The sequence below is a fragment of the Periophthalmus magnuspinnatus genome, chromosome 19 (assembly GCF_009829125.3).
Source record: "Periophthalmus magnuspinnatus isolate fPerMag1 chromosome 19, fPerMag1.2.pri, whole genome shotgun sequence".
Classification (NCBI taxonomy): Eukaryota; Metazoa; Chordata; class Actinopteri; order Gobiiformes; family Gobiidae; genus Periophthalmus; species Periophthalmus magnuspinnatus.
Window position 1 is genome coordinate 12,959,672 of NC_047144.1, and position 17,753 is coordinate 12,977,424.

At 38.7% G+C, this 17,753-nt stretch overlaps 1 protein-coding gene across 3 annotated transcripts in view; it reads left to right on the forward strand.

The window, feature by feature from the left end:
• The first annotated feature begins 6,466 nt into the window (after positions 1-6,466).
• The window catches only part of tanc2b (tetratricopeptide repeat, ankyrin repeat and coiled-coil containing 2b), a 221,175-nt gene continuing 209,888 nt past the window's right edge, over positions 6,467-17,753 (forward strand). For all 3 annotated transcript variants that reach the window (XM_033984198.2, XM_033984199.2, XM_055229420.1), the window contains exon 1: positions 6,467-6,546. The gene's annotated coding sequence lies outside the window, so the exon portion shown is untranslated. The remainder of the gene's footprint in view (positions 6,547-17,753) is intronic.

Genomic DNA, 17,753 nt, shown 5'->3' on the forward strand with positions numbered 1-17,753 from the left:
TTGGGATCCTTTAGAGATGTTACCGCGAGGCATAGCACAGGGGTCTTTGTAGCAGTGTGGTTCAGATGAAACCGGTTTCTCTGAGTGGCAGGGGCTTTACTGCAGGTGGCATCCTTGAGACTTAAAACATAACACTTTGAGAGATGTTGAATTTCGGATTTATAATGGATAAGTGGTGCGGAAATGAAACTGTTTATGTTATGAATAGAGCTGTGCGATGAAAGAGTGTAAATATTTTGTGTATGCGTGATTTTTGAGGTACTTGTAATCCAGTTGAAGTTTGATTTTAAGTGCTTTGTACACTGATGCCTGGCAGTCTATTCCAGATGAGCTAAGGCAGCAGGGAGTCCAGATATTCTTTTGAAAGATATAGATTTTTTTACTTCAAAGGGACTCTGAAATATTAATATCTACTGTCATTAATTCATACCATATAGCAGGGCTGTGTAATGAATCTAATTTTCAATGCATTCTTAAGCATTCTTAATCAAGAGGTCCAAAGCCATTCCAATGTTTGTGTGTTAAACAGCTACGATTAAAAGTCTATATTATTTATCTTCAGGAAATTCATATTTAGTTTGTTTTAATAGAAAATATACTTATAATTACTTTTGTCATATCACCTAGCATACATGCATATAGCATACATACAAGTCAAAAAAATATGAAAAACTAACATAGTCAATGACACATCAATGAACAGTGTTTGCAGAGTAGAGACAGAAATTTGTCCAGAAATAATTAATGAGACAATTTTGTTTTAAAACTGACAATATTGACAAGATCATTTATTAAAATACAAAAGGAGAAGCTACAAATTCTTATCCTGAAAGATGTTCAGAATTTCATATGCTGGACAACAGCTCATTCATTACGTGCTAACCCTGACATGAATAATAATACACATGGCAGCGTTGGGAAGTTCAGTCTAGTTTTAAACTGTGTTAAAGGGCTCGTATTACGCTATGTTCTGATCTATGTAATAATATTGTTTCTTCATCAAAAAATCCCCATGTTTCATTTGCACATTGCTCAAAAATTGCACATACGTTTAACACACAAACCCTGCATATTTAGGCTGAGCTATTCTCTCAAACAGAAAACACTCCTTGTTATGGAGTCGTCACATCGTGATGTCATGTGATAATAAAGGAAGTGCTCCACTGTGTGTTTAAACTCCACAGACATTTCACTAGAATCCTTTGGAGGATTTCAGGAATTGCCAGTTTCTACTAGAGTAAAGTTAAAAGGTAGATGTGAACTTTAAAACTATCAGTACAGGACATCACAAGGTGGAACAGAGCTTTTTGAGCTTTGGAGATGCAGACAGACTAATAATAAAGGGTTTCTCAAACATGTGTAAATGAAACAAAACACAACTCCAGGTATGTTTTTGAGAATGGAACGATGTTATCTATGGCTTTAAGCTCACAAGAGTCAGTTTTGCGTAATATAGGACTTTTACAGACTGAGAGGAGCTGACAGGCAGAGGGAGGCTGTTCTAGACGCTGCCGCAGATAGACAAACAGATAGTTGTAGTCTGTAGCTACATTTTCAAAGTATTTTTCCCAACGTGTGGGATATACGCAGACATAACGATTAAACAAACTCATATTACGCTTGCTACCAAAGCTCCTTTTGATTTATCTGGTTCACTGTTTGTGCCCTATATTATCTTACATTACAGCAGTGTGGGGGCTCACCACAGGATGTAAATAAAATATGACATTGCTTGTAAACAAAACAAAAATCTGCCAATGGATTACTAACCACAACACGTTTCTATGGAGATGAGCTTAAACCGCAAGTAACAATTGAACACATTTACATATTGGCACAACAGTGGCTCACTGTAGTCATGAATATGAGATTTGCCTACCGATACGGTCTTTGTATCTTATTGATATTCTGGGAAATGAAGTCCTCGGGGATTGTCTTTTATGTGGTTGACAGGTTAGGATCCAAATGTACTCTTTGGGGATGTGCCTCTCATCCTACTCACTGTTGCTATGCTCGGTTGCTACCTTTTCTGCGGTAGGGGTAAAACTATTGTTATTTTGTCACATAGTTCTGGTTTGAAGTGTTATTCTTAAAAACTAGTGTTTCAAAATAGTCTGGAATTTTTTGTTTCATAAGCAAACCACAGTACATGTTTTATGGAGAAATGATTCAGCATCCAGATATTTGATTTTAGATTCAGAGCTGGATGGAAATGGATCTCATGACAAAAACATAGTGTGTGTGAGAGGTTAAAGCAAGTTAATATGTTTGAATTTAAGCAATAGGTAAATACTCTTTTAATGGAGTACTGTACGCTGAAAGAAAAAAGTCCCTGCATTTGCATAAAAAATCATATGGAAAGATGTTTAGGCTTTGAAACTTACCCTCTACATCACAGACATAACTTTTTCATGTTGATAAAATGCCGAATGCACATATTTATCATGTTACCTAATCATGAAAATTAACCTCCTTATGGTGTTTTTTCTTATTTAATTTAAATTACATCTAGGACTACATGAAAAATGAAGTGTCCTTAAAAGATTTTACAGCAAAATAAGCAGACCCTAAATGAATCAAACACACAGAATAAGATCACACAGGTACAGGGACAGTGTGAAGACTTATGCCTGTGGAGAGAGGAATTCCACACGATTACCACAGGATTATCTACTTTGTGATGTACACATTTAAATACAGTACTTAGGCTGTTACTCCTTAATACAATAATGGACCAGTACAGGACAGAACCACAGTGAACAATACAGAAAATGCAGATCTTAATAGGCATTTGGTAACAGGCAGGGCATCAGGTACAAAGTCCTCCTACTGCCATACCCCATGTACTTACAAGTGATGATCATTTTTTTACTAGGGAGTATATATTGTAAAAAAAAATTAAACCTCATAAAATGATTTGAGTTTGTTCACTTACTTTGATCATCTGTAGCCTGTGTCTTAGGTCAGTTTTTATTGTAGTAACAGAAATGAAACCAATGTCTTAGTTAATCCTGCAAAAAAACAAAACAAAAAAATGAAAATAAACTTTGATAAACCTCACATATATTTTATGCATCTACTGTTATAGCGTCCCAAGTAGAATAAATATGACCTATAGTGATATCAAACTAAAAACATCCTACAAACTTTTCTCATTAAAATAGTTATTGGACCAAAGCTTTAAGTTTACCCCGATCCTCTTTCTTAAAAAGCAAACAATTCTTTACGACTGCATACATAATAGATCAGCCTCTTCATCTCATATTTGCATCTCAAAGTTTAAGATTTGGCACAGAACAAACTAAACCTAAGTAGATTTTCTGAAGACACGATGCCAGGCTTCACCGAGTTCCACCCAAACAGCTTTTTACAGAGCTGCTCACAATCTGGTGTTAGCCTCCTGTCCCCGTTTAATCTCTCCCTCATCACCTTACACCTGCAGAGAAGCAGCTCATCTGTCAACACAAACACGACATTAAAGACACAGAGAAAGTTGGGTTAATCTAAACTTTTTTAATGAGCAAAACAAAAACAAAGTTGACCTAAATAAGCTCCATAAATCATCAAGATTACACTGGAATTAGTGTTTTAAAGATAATATTGGTTATATATTTTGAGTCCTTATTTATGAAACCTCAACTTCATTAATCCCAAAATGAAAATGAGCCATTGTCTTGTATATTTAAAGGGTCTCTATTACACAAAATTAACTTTGTGAGGTTTAAGCCATGTTATAATGTTGTTACCTCCTCAAAAACATACTTGGAGTTGTGTTTTGTTTCATTCACACATGACTGAGTAACACTTTTTTATTAGTCTGTTACATCTCCAAAACTCAAAATGCTCTGTTCCACATTCTGATGTCATGAAGTAGTCATTTTCAAGTTAACAGCTATATTTTACCTTTGGTTTAGTAGATTTTGGCAATTCCAGGGCTGAAATCATCCAAATGATTCTAGTGAAGGTGTATGGATTTTAAAAACACAGTGGAGCACTTCCTGTATTACCACATGACATCACAAGGTGGAACAGAGTGTTTTCTGTTTGAGAGAAGAACTCAACTCCACAGGTATTTTTTTTTTTTTTTTTTTTTTTTTTTAATGAGGAAACAACATTATAGCATAGATCAGAAAATAGTGTAAGAGGGCCTTTTAGTAATTACATGACATAATGATGTTTTTTACCAGTTTCTCTTTTATGAAACAAACCCCTTTCCATTTATCCAGACCTGGGACTGTCACTAATGATTCAGTACATGGCTAATGTGTTTAAAAACTCATTTGTAACAACACTGAAGTAAGTACAATGCTGAACGGACAAAATATGTTGGTTTGACCTTTAAGTGGGAGGGCACTGGTGACCATGTTGGCTCCAAGACAAAGCAGCCAGCAGCCTGTCTCCAAGGGCTACCAAAAATATTTGTCATTACGATAGATAACCTTTCCAAGAAGAAGTAGTTTTCCCAATGAAAAACATTTAAGTCTAGAACACATAAATAAACAAAACATCATCGGCTGAGCGGTTAGATCCACAGACTCACAGGTTGGTGGTGCGATTCCAGCTCCTACGGATGAATGCTGTTGTTGTGTCCTTGGGCAAGACACTTAACCCACCTCGCCCCCAGTGTCTGGTATATAAATGTGTGTGCGAATGGGTGAGTGGTTCCTTGTTGTAAAGCGCTGTGAGTGTCTAGAAGGTGGAAAAGTGCTATATAAAAATGTGACCAGTGTGTATTTGTATAGATTGTGAGCCAGGAAACACAATGCATGCCTATAGTTTGTAATTTGCAATATTATGGCTGATCATTGTAACATGCAGCAGCGGTTACAGTCTTGACACAACATCACAATCAATTATGTAGTGTAATTAATGCACATTTTAAAAGGCAGTTTCATTTTCGGGGCTGGTGAGGTGCTCCCATGCGAGGCCTGATCGTATTTCTGTCTGGGGCCTCTGACTTTATTGAATTATTGCTGTCCGGGGTCAAGATAATGTTTGGGACACGTCTACGCTTCTGTGTCGGGGACCATAGAGATGAAGTTTGATTGGCATCGACCTTGTTTCCTTTGAATAAGTTTGAATTATTTAGTTTTAGACGATTAGTGCCTCCTTCTATCTTACATTATTAATTGTATCAGCGCCACTGTAAGTGTAAGAATAAGTGTCAATTGTTTACTTCAAAAACAAATGTACATATAACAATAAGTGTTCAAAAGCTGTATTTGTTTTGAATAGTAAAATTATCCATAAACCTACAACCACCCAGGTAGTACTGAGCAGGTACTTATTATAGTACTGGTCTAATTTCTCATTTTACTCAAATTGTTGGCAGTGGTGGAACATAGCAAAGTAAAAATAATAAAGTACTGGACTGTTTAGATATCTGTACTTAACTTAAGTCCATTTTGCGGTGGATACATTCTACTTTTACTTCACTACATTTGAGAGCAGTATCTGTACTTTCTACTCCACTACAATTTTGAACAGGACTGAAAAGTAAAAGTATTTTTCATTACTGTTTGAGACCTGCTGAAAAGTCCGAGGGGTTTATTTTTAAAACATTTGCAGTTTGAGCAAACAAAAATATACAAATAAAAACAGCCCGAGAAAAACTATTGATTCAATTGTTTCTGTTGAACAAAATTCAGCACAAATGTTTATCAAAATCACTACATTTGACGCTTCATTAGATCTCAAAATATGTGCGAAATACTTTTACTTTTACTGATGAAGTACATTTTTAGAAAGGAACTTTAATACTTTTATTTAAGTAGATTTTTTCATGTGATACTTTTACTTTTTCTTGAGTATTGTTCAGTTCCTGTATCTATACTTTTACTTAAGTAACACAATGTAGTACTGCACTTCTTCCACTTCTGGTTGTTGGCTCGCCTAAATAAGAGAGCCAACGAGTAAATCTGTCTGTTTTGTTGATTTCCAGAGCTTTTAAACACTTTTAACTGCAAATTACTGTCCCACATTGTCATAAATTAAACGGTGACCTGTCCAACATAGAAATTAACCATCTCGTCAAGTTAGAAGTTTTGTAGTAAAGTTAAACGTGTTGCCACCGGTTTCCACGCGAACGTTATGCTTTTATTTTGAAATCTACCGGAAGCGCGCTGCTGTTATGTTCCTGTACACTTTATGTCGCAGATTTGCCCCATGTTGCAGCGCTGCGTGGCAGTGGTGGGCACCAGCCTGATCCACGCACATGACTTTCGTAGCAGCACATTGTAGGTTGAGCACATTGGGCGAGAAGAGGCGGCCAACACGGCGCCAATAAACCTCGTAAACCCCCACTACGGCTGTCTGACTGACGCTTATGTGTTTTCGCCTCCAGGGACCCGTGTCGCCGTGATCGCTGCAGTTATTTTCAGTAAAGGCATTTGGGGAACCTTTTGGAAACGTGCTGTCCAGTTGGTTCAGGGGTTGGAGTTGTCGCAGAGAGGAGCGAAAGCAGCAACAGCAGCAGCAGCAGCAGCAGTGAGAGACGTGGATGTGATGCACGAGCTCATCCGACAAGACAAGGTTCAAGTGTAGAAGGTAATAATCATGCACAATGCTTTTGATGTTCTGCTTTTACTGCGCTGATAATGCAGACCAAAGTTTGTCTTGATTATAGCCGTGACAAAACGTGAGTAAAGTTGTCATACCACGCGCCCTGCAGTCACAATCTAGTGCCAGCAGCCAGTAGCTATGTAATATAAGCAATGGGAAGGAAGGAGCCAAGCCAATAAAACCCTCCAGCAGTGTTATATTAGATACTTGAGAATTACCAGTGAATACGGCTTTTGTACCAGAAAAAATAATAGAAATTGGTTCTTAATATGTGTTGCAGATGTCCCTATTTACCCAGGACAGTCCTAGTTTTAAACCCTGAATCCCCTGTTCCAGTAGATTTATCCAAAACCATTGATTTGTCTCAGTTTTATACAAGAAATGTCCCAAGCGTTCCTGTTTTTGACCAATTTGATAGCTGCCAACCATAAAGAGAGGAATATATTGTCGTTTGTTTAGCTAAAATACAGAAAAACATACTTGAAAATGACCATAAGGTAAAAAAAAAAATGCACCGACAGATGTCCCTTAGATTATATACTGACCCACAAGTGAGTTAAGAATGCACATTTTTACAGTTTTATTTATACCAACCATCCCAACTTGGGTGTGTCCCAGTTTTGAATTTTGAAAATCTGGTCACCCTATAATAAGTATGAAAGTAGTCTTGTAGCAAATTAATTTTCATTGCAAGATACTAATATTACCATAAGATACCCAGACATTGTATCCTGTAATAATGTAATATGTTTTCATGAGCTGTTTTTCTGTCCAACTGAGCTAGTATTACAGGGAAGGTCCCATGAAATTTGATTAAATATGGTTTTCCAATCTGATCCAGTGTTATTTTTATCACAATTTTTGACATCATAGTAGGTTTGTAGTCACATATCTTATTGCTAGTCTTTACTCTTGCACTGTAGTGATAAATGGCCAAATATCAACTGTCGTCTTATATAAATATTTTGCCAAGTCATTTTTTGATTATAGCCCCCCTTGTCTACATTCATCACACAGGAGCTGGCAGCCTATAGACAACCTCATGTCCATAAAGTGAAAAGGTTTATTCAAAGTATCTGTTCGCACTTGTTCAGTGGCTCGGGGCCAGAACCTACCTCACTGTGTACAGCCTATTATCTGACATCTGGTCTTTTTCTACAGCGACTTCTTTGCTAATAGTATGTTTCAACAACGGCTTTTAATCTGAGTAATGGCTGCTGTTGGGAAGGAGAAAACACTTATTTCCCTATGATCACACTTCAACACCTTAACCTGGAATAAGTAGAATACAGCTAAAATAAAATGTTTAAACCGTCTCTCAAAGTTTAGACAATAATAAATACATTTTCTGGTCTTAAATTAGGACAGCCAGAGGTATACACTGACAGAAACTCACTTTATATATGCGGCTTTGGTTTAAAGGAGATCTACTGTGCTTGTGTCTGCTCTGTAGTTATAATCTACGACACCCGTGCATCATTATGTTATAATTTGCACATTTTAAATCACAATGTTCATCTAAAACGACTTATTACAGTTGGTTAGAAAACTGCGGTGCCCAATGGGAGCTGACGTCAGCGTAAACGTCATAACAACAAAGAGATGTAGTTGTAGCTTCTATTGATAGCTGAACATCACAATAGCAAGTACAATATTTTTTTTCCCACTTGTAACACTGCCGAACCCTACAGGTATCATTGATTAAGAAAATAAAACTAAACTACGAAGTAAGTACAGAGCAGTGGGTGTATGCTGGTGGCGGTGAATACAGGGATTGATTAGCAATATGCCGTTTTGGGAAATAAGCGACTAAAGATTGCTCAAAAATGCATGAATCACTCCAAAAACAACTTTGAGAGGGTAAATGAGAAGGGGAAACAACTACAACATGGTTAATAGCTCTAAGAAGTCGATTTTGCATAATAGGTCTGCTTTAAAGGTGCTTGTATCTATGGAGATGCTATTGGTTTGCCTAGTATCCTCCACAGTATGATATTAAACGTATATCCAGTCCCCTTCCTTTGTGAGATGTATTGCTTGTTGTATTTTTTTAACTTTTTTTTTAAATACTTATGACTTTTAGTAATCTGATTTTATGACACTGAATCCATTTTAGTGTCATGTTCTGAGTTTACACTGCAAATGTCAAAGCAAATTTCTTTCAACATTCTTCATAAATGATAAATACTTGTATTACATATGAAACATACTTGCTGTTTTGAAGTTGCAGTCAAATTCCATGACACAGCATTTGACAACTGACTCTAGATGGTTTAGATTTAGAAGATTTTGACTTTTTGTTTTTTGGACCCAGATGACTCCCGTCTTGCAAATTTAAATTCTTGGTTGTCAGCTCAAGTCAGTGGAGATAAAAGCCTGTCTTCCTCAAAGTCTTTCTATTCATATCATTGACACATGTGGCTTGGCTTATTTGAGACATATGACTGTGTCTGTCCTACTTTTTCCATTACGACCTATATTTTGCTATAGTCGGCCATCTCTGTACGTTTGGTCACGCAGTGTTATCTGGGAGTAGTGACAAGGTTTTCCACAGCCTGAGCCAGCACAGTCCCTCCTGCCGCGCTCACAAACGGGTCAAAGGGTAAATGAAATTCAGCTAAAACGTGCTTAAGATATTCAGACTAAGAACTTTTAAGCACAAAATATAGTCTGTGAATAATTCATGCCCTGGTTTCATAACACCAGGTGCCAAGAGGGAAGTATAAATAGAAGTATCTAGATTTTTGTTAAAAGCAAATTCACTGTCTTTTAAAGGTCCTGCAAAATTGACTCTTGTGAGCTTTAAGCCATGTTATAATGTTGTTACCTCATCAAAAACATAACGGGAGTTGTGTTTTGTTCCATTCACACATGTTTGAGTAATCCTTTATTATTAGTTTGTTTACATCTCCAAAGTTCAAAATGCTCTGTTCCACCTTGTGACGTCATGAAGCTTTAGTTTTCAAGTTAACCACTACCTTTTACCTTTTGTTCAGGCGAGATTGGCAGTTCCAGGGCTGAAATCGTCCAAATGATTCTATTGAAGGTGTATGGAGTTTAAAGAAACAGTGGAGCACTTCCTGTATTACCACATGACATCACAAGGTGGAACAAGTGTTTTCTGTTTCCACCTAAATGTGCAGGGTTAAACATCCATAAATTAACCAACCAACAAAAAACATGCCATGTACGTTTTTGATGAGGAAACGACATTTTGACATAGATCAGAAAATGCGTAATATGAGCCCTTTAAGTTACCCAGAAATATACTAAGGTTATAATATTTTGCAGTTTAACATGGCTCAATACTTTTACAAATACACCACAAGCTCCCTTTTATGTATGAAATAGCAGTTAGTTTTACTGTAGCATAAAGTCCAGGTTTAAGTAAAATCCTAAAATATAACATCAGACATATGTTTAATTTATCAAATAATAATACGGCTTCTTAGATACTCAAAGTTGCCCCCCCACACACACACACACACGCACACACACACACACACACACCACATTCATACTATGTTAGGTGCAGTGGTTGAGGTGTCTTGCCTAAGGACCCAACAACACTCTGAGCCAGTGCTGCCTCACTGCGACACCTGGTATTCCCTGCGGTCTTCCATCACAGTACTAACCAGAGGTCAGATGAGTCGGTCATTCTCAAGGTGGTATGGTTGTACAATGAAGCCTTTGTTGGTGCAAATACATCTATGTTTTCACTTTTGTCCCTTTTCTGACCTTTCATAAATATTTCATCAAAATTCAACTACAGTCCTAATATGCTAATAACTATAACTAACCAATCTATGGCATGAAAGGTTTCTTGGCAGAGCTAACAAAAAGTGTGCTATACTTGGATGCTATTTATATACACTTTCAAAGCAAACAGCCCCAACACTTTCTATATCCTCACAGCTCTTGAAAAATGTGTGATTGTTTCCAGTAGGTGAAGTAAAGGTGTCATCCTAGGGGAAACCGTAAATTATTCTTCTACACAGTAAAATAAGGACACTCAATATAGTTTAATTTAAATCTGGCACACGGGGACCAGGGAAAGCCCATTTGAACAGTCCCATGCAGTAATGTTTATATAGTGCAGCTTGAAATGCCTGGTCATTAGATTAATACAATTCTGCCTTAAGGGAATTACAATTGATATTCTATCTACTTGTATATTCCATGTTGGCCACTAGACAGTCCAAGTAGAAGAAAGACTGCAATGTGAGAAATGCAACGCAAGTAGAATCTTGGCGTTATTAGTGTGTTTAACGTCAATAGAAATTAATCCACTTTGGAGGAATAACTGCAGCTTCGGCACATACTGCAAGCCTGGGATTTTCTGTATGTTAGCAAATAAACATAATAAGAACCAACACACGATCAACTGCATCGTGTTTGGAATCCCCGTGAACCCTTCTGGAACTAATTGATTATAGCAAAGGTATATATTTTTTGCCCGGGTAAGAAGTATGGGTCTTTACCACTGTAGAGCCCTGTCAGAAGCGGTATATAACTGCAGCGCTACGCTCGGAGACTCCTCTCGGGATGTTGAGCTAGGTTTGGTCAGAAGCGATCTGGAGGATTAGCTGATCCATCCAGGCACGAAGAAAACATGCATTTGGCTGGCCCTGATTCTCCTGTGTTGGACAAGCTAGAAATATGTTCTTGTTCACCTTGCAAATTCCTGATTTTGTGAGATCTTGGCAGCTAAGCAGGGTTGGGCCTATTTAGTACTTGGATGGGAGACTGCTGGGAATACCAGGTGACACTAGACCTGTAAATATAGACAATATACTATATTATTGAAATAAATTTATACCACAAAAACAGATTTAAACCACAAAAACTATTCTAAATGTATAATATTGTTAAAAAAAACATGAGGTGCAAAAAGTAAACAACAGATTGAAACTTAACTTCTATGATTCATGACACATGCAAACTAAGTACTTATTTATTCAACCTTTAAATCTAACCCTATAGCCAAAAAATAGCACAAAATTTCCCAGTAGTGCAAAGAAAATTGTTCCAAATTTCATATATTGAACAATTAATCTATTATATAAATTATCGTGACAGGCCTAGGTGCCACAGTGGGGCAGCAGCTGTGCCCTTAAGAGTGAGACTTGCATGAATCTGGTGTGAATGAGTGATTGGTGGTGGCCGAAGGGGAGGGGCCGATGGGTCAGACTGGCGGCCAAGCTTCCATTAGTCTACGCCAGGGCAGCTGTGGCTGCAGTAGTCATTTACCACAATCGAGTATGGAGTGAATGAATAATGGAATGTTATTTGTAAAGTGCTTTGAGTGTCTTGAAAGGCATTATGCAAATCCAATTCTCATTATTCTGCCTCTTGTTGTCTCGGTAGTAGAATCTGTAATGTAACTAAACTAAAATCCTTTTGCCTATTTTCGAGTTACTTACTGTACTGTATATCATCTACCTAGTTATCTTTCAAAGAGTCTTCATTATTTGCTTTTACTGGTCATAATGTTATGCTTGTTCAGTGCAGTGTCTTATAATAACTTTAGCAGATTTAGAAGAAAAGGAAGTCTACCCCAAACTCTATAATGAGCTCTCCCAAGGCATGTCCCTGAATCTTGTGTGACCCTTTGATTATGTAATAATGATGGCGAATAGGCTGCTTTTTAGCGGTCCATTCTTCCTTGTTAGTGAAGCGACTCTGAGGTAAGCCAGGCGTTTCATGTGGGCCTTTCTGTGCTGCTGTCAGGAGGAATAGTGGTGAGCTGTGGTTAGACTTTGGTCTCGTCAGGCTGCTCCAGGAGTGGGGACTTTCTCTAAATCTGGATTATTTTGACTGTATACGACATGGTAGCTCCGTCTGTTGGTTAGGATCGACTTTGTGTGGAGTGCTTCTGGGTTTAGTGAAGGCTCAGCGTGTTACCATCTGCCTCTTTGTCACAGCCTTCAACAATAACAATCACATTCTTTTTACACGTTTGCTGTTTGCAGAGAAAATCTATGATATTTTGGAAACCTAATCAAAACAGACAAAAGATGGCACTGCAGTGGTTTTGTAATTCTACATGTTGTTGCCTGTCTGAATTTAAGAGTCGGATACAAATCACACAGAAACATAGAGATGGATCAAAGCCCTGTTTGCGGCTGTAGACAAGGGGGTGTTATTAGATGTAGGCTGAGCCCGCTTTGTACTATGACAAAAATATAGGCACCACATCAATACACAAGACCATTATGTTGACACAATGTCTGCCACTCACACAAGATAACACAAGAATACTGCATTGATCCTGTATTGGCTGTGGCAGCCTAATGATTATTATTAATCTAATTGTAATTGATTTGCTGGCACTCTCTGTTCACGGTGCTTAGTCTGAAAGCTTTAAAACGTAGAGAAAGCTCTTGGTGGAAATGGAGCAGAGCCTGCAGCCCAAGAGTGTTTTCTCATTACAAAACTGTCTGAGGAGACTGCAACATGTAAGCAACAGAAAACCATCTTTCAGGGCCACGTTTGAGCACTTGAGTCTCACCTGATATTTGCACATTACAAAGAGCACACTGTAAGGGTTTAGTTTCTTTTCTGTGGCTTGTCTTGTGTTACAGGACTTCACCTGTAGGCTGCTCTCAGGCTGTGACACAGATTGGCTGTGCTTGTGTTTCCTTCACTTTGAGGTAAAGTGTCGTCCTGGGAAACTGCAGATCTCCGTTAGCCCATTAGGCAGCTGCTGCGGCCCATCCCAGCTGCTGTTGGAGATGAATGGCAGAGTCAGCCTTGAAGCCTCCTGACTTTGGATAAATTAGTCACAACAACAAACTTCAGGACTGAGTTGTGCCTCTGCAGTGATACAGTACATCAGAGCCGCTGTAATAGAACGCTCACATGTGTGGAGCCTTCTCCCTTTTCTGCTGCCACGGCATCTGTTGTCACTATTAGCAGATTAGCAAAGACTTTGCCATCAATCATGAGCAGTGCATTTTAACTGTGGTGTAATAGATTCAGCTCCAGACAAATAGGGTTAGCACAGTGTCAGGCCTAATGCTTTCACAGTGACACTGCTGTGGGCTTTATAATGTGATCTGGGTGCAGGCGTGAACATGGAGAAACACTGGGCTTCTGTCATATCTGAAAAGATCCAGTGTCCGAATGTGCAGCGTTCAGACAGCAGTGGGAGATGGCCCGTCATGTAAGAGCTGTAATGGCCTCGCATCATTATCTTTGTTTGGACTTTGTGTGCAGTGGACACAGTGGACACAGTGGACATGTTGTGAAGCCTACACTGGCTTTGTGTGATAGTCGGGTGTGACTAAGAGAGTGGGAGTGTGGAGAAAAGAGAAATAGTTCTGTTTAATCTGTGCTGAACTCTTATCAATGATGTTCTTTGTGCAATAAAACTACTACTCGCCGCCGTTTACTATGGCCTGTCCTGTGAGTCACTGCAACATAGTAGTTCTAATATTCAGCTATTCTCATGTAGGCCAAAACTAGGCCAAAAATAAATCTGTTATCTGCTATCTCTCAACATTCTCTTTACTCTCTCATTCTCGTAATGAAGAAAATTGAATTGAAATGCTCTCTGCTCTGCCTCCTGTCACACTGGAACTCGGTTACATATGGCGGCTATTTTAAGACTTACTGTAGACACACACAGCCACTCACATATTTACATATAACCTTGGACCAGGCAAAACTGTTATTATTGCATACCATGAATGAAGCCAAGCCTTTCTGCCAATTTACCAAACACTTTCCATTTCCTTCTGGAATCATCACAGACCTCTATATAGAAATGCACAATTTATCTCAAAAGTATCTATATCACAATATTGCCTCACCCAATAATTAATAGAAAATCGTTGTGTTATCATGTAGCAATGTGTGTGTGGCAATATCAGAGAGAAATCTACTGTTTTTAAGGTATATATGAAGGTATGTATATATAAGGTTATGTTTTTACTTTGAGTCTGACAAGTAAATTGAGGTGTGCACATTTTAATTTTAACATTGTAATGATCCGATATTTTGTGTTTAGCTCAGAGTTGACTCCTTTTGTTGTAACTGTGTATTGTTGTTAACGTAACTGCTTGTGTTACTTGGTTGCTGTCCCGACAAGTTAACGTGAAGGTTGTATTTGTCAGTTACTGGTCTGTTTTGAGAGACTGGCTCTAGTGAGTTGAGACTGCTATTGTTTTGCTCTTGTTTTGGCGTGGGTTATGGCTTGCAGTAGCCCTTGTGTTCAGAAAATAAACAACCAGGAGAACTTTGGCATGTTTCCTTACACCAGAACACTACAATACTCTAGATTATAACTTGCCTATTCTGTCAGAAAGTATATCAAATGTATTCTGTAATGTATAACCAATAGTGTTCAGCTCGACCTTTATAAGTACTTGGAATTGACACAAATAACAGTGGGCTCTTTTGTTCAATTATACCAGACAGATTTTATGCCAGATGCCCTCCCTGATGTGACTTTTATAATTTTCCAGAACAACACTTATCCCTGTCATATGTAACAACTCACCATTTTTGTTGTCAATGTAAAGTGCCCCAGTAAGATTGCCCTTAACCTTCAAAATAGCTTGTTGCTTTCTTTGTGTTCAATACAAACTAGTGTTTAAGAAAACCTCAGAGGAGAGGTAAACTGTTTGGCTTCCACTCTCCAAACTCCGTCCTTGTTCAGGCATGAGGGCCCATTGTGTTAGCAGTCTGCTCACACAACTGCTTTGAGGGAGGCTGTCTAAAAATACTCACCTCTGCCCTAAAGTACACACCAAGGAGCAGGGATAAAAAGGATACATATGTAAATATATGAGTCAGTAAGTCAATATGGCTGCCTCAACACGAAAAACGAATGAATCAAGTATTTTGTGGTAGCTTAGCAATAAAATCTTTAATCGTGTAAACAGATTTTTTTTCTTTTACACTTGGTGGGAGACCTGCTAGTCCCCTTAAATGCTCTTAAATGTATATATCTTGCATTTATTCAATTATAGGTGGTTTATTGCAAAAAAAATACCTTGAAAAATATGTATTCATATTTGATTGGGGTCAGTGGGATTACCTCTCCACAGATCTGACCTGTAACTTAGGTTGGTGGTATCATCTGCTTGTCACCATGGAGCTGGATGATCCTAATGCTTTACTGTGAAACATTCCAGTCAAAGCAATAACATCTCCATGGAGATGAGTGACAGTGAACCATTAACTGTAAAGTTTTATTTTATAACATTTTCCTGTATTTTAAGAAAAAATATGACTTAAACACAAGTGCAAAGGTAAACACATAAACTAGGTTGAACATTGGAAGCTAAGTGATACCCATAGACTGTATAAAGAATTGGAATAAGTGAGTGTGACGTCACCCACAGCGTTTGGCTCCAGTCAAATGAAGCTCATTGAGGCCAGAGCAGTTATGGTGGTGAATTTGGAGCTGAGTTCCAGCCGCGAGTCAAAGAGCCAATCCGAAGCCAGGCTGTTGACAGTAATGCGGCCTTCTGCCCGCTGCCTGTTAAACCAGCGGTGCGGGCGCTAAGCAACACTGTCAATCAAACCTGCTAATGCTAGTGGGGACGATGTCGGGGAAAGAAGGAACTTGATTTGTCTGTTGCTAATGTTCATATCTTGATTTACAGACAAAATGGCGTAATACCAGGATCACGTAGAGCGTGGCAATCTGAACATTTAAAGACCAAAATGGCGAGGCTAACTGCAGCAGTTACATGGAGAGGGGTGACAGTTTATGAGTTTAAAGTGAATTCGGGCCGGAAGTGTGCCCGTGCTCACTTCCTGTTAGGAATGTGGCGTCGAGCAGGTTAGCTATGTCCCTTTATATACATAAAATGCCAATACCAGTATCTTAATATCTATAGAGTAGCAGTAATTATAAGCAGTCCAAGTTGTAGTAGCATTACTTCATGTATGTAGTTTTGTTATAGTGTAGTAGTAATAGTGAATGATTACAGTAGCCTTACTCCTCTCCTTTTACTATTAAAAGTTCAATAGAAATACTTTTAATGTGGTTAATGATTGTACAATAATTCTTCAGGATACCAACTAGGGCTAAACCATTTGGGAAAATAGCCCATCTAATTGCAATTTCTTTGACAAGCATTGCAGATTAGATTTTCTTTTAATAATAGGGTTTTTTTAAGTTCACATTTAAACATGCCCAGACAAAGCAACAAGAAGACTAAGGTTGTTTTCACACATATTAATGTGCTCTGTGGACTTATCCCAGTGCGCACTAGATTTAGTTCAGTTTAGGATACTTTTGGGTTGGCCTTGTTCACATTCACCTCGCACCATTCACCCCAAACACACACCATGAGCCACCCGAGAGTCCATCAGGTAATTGGCAAACTTATTTCCATGACAACGCGCTTTGAGTGGACAGACCCCCGTGAATATGCACGCAGATGTTCACTTCCCTGGTGCTAATGCGGTGTTCTTTACTTTTATCTGTGGCTAAACACCGTGAGGACTATGTGTGGTGGTGACTTTTTGAATGACACACAGACAGTGACAGACTGGCTCACCTGCGCAGACGGAGGCATGCTCACCTGCGCAGACGGAGGCATGCTCACCTGCGCAGACGGAGGCATGCTCACCTGCGCAGACGGAGGCATGCTCACCTGCGCAGACGGAGGCATGCTCACCTGCGCAGACGGAGGCATGCTCACCTGCGCAGACGGAGGCATGCTCACCTGCGCAGACGGAGGCATGCTCACCTGCGCAGACGGAGGCATGCTCACCTGCGCAGACGGAGGCATGCTCACCTGCGCAGACGGAGGCATGCCCACTTCCTGATCCAAACTGAGCGAATGTCCTTTTTCTTCAATCTAACTAGTGGCAGTGTGAAAACAACCCAAAATATGTTTGTACAGATCTAAACTACAGGGTTAGCAGTTTTTATGCAGAATACGACCAAATATTTTGTTGTTTGTAGAGAAAATTATAGTACTTAATAAAAAAAAAAATATTGCAGCCTTTACAATGTGCTAATTACGTCATTTTGAATTCTAATTTTGGTTCCATTGTAATTACAAACTCGACCTCTTCTGACTATTTTCACCTCCTGTAAGATCTCACATCTTTGTTTAATAGCGTTTCTTAACAGTCACTTTCACAGCTAATAAAACAGCAGCTAGTTTTCCCTTAAGTCTAGGGTCAACCAGGCTCACAGAGGGAGACAGGAAACTGGTGGGACCATG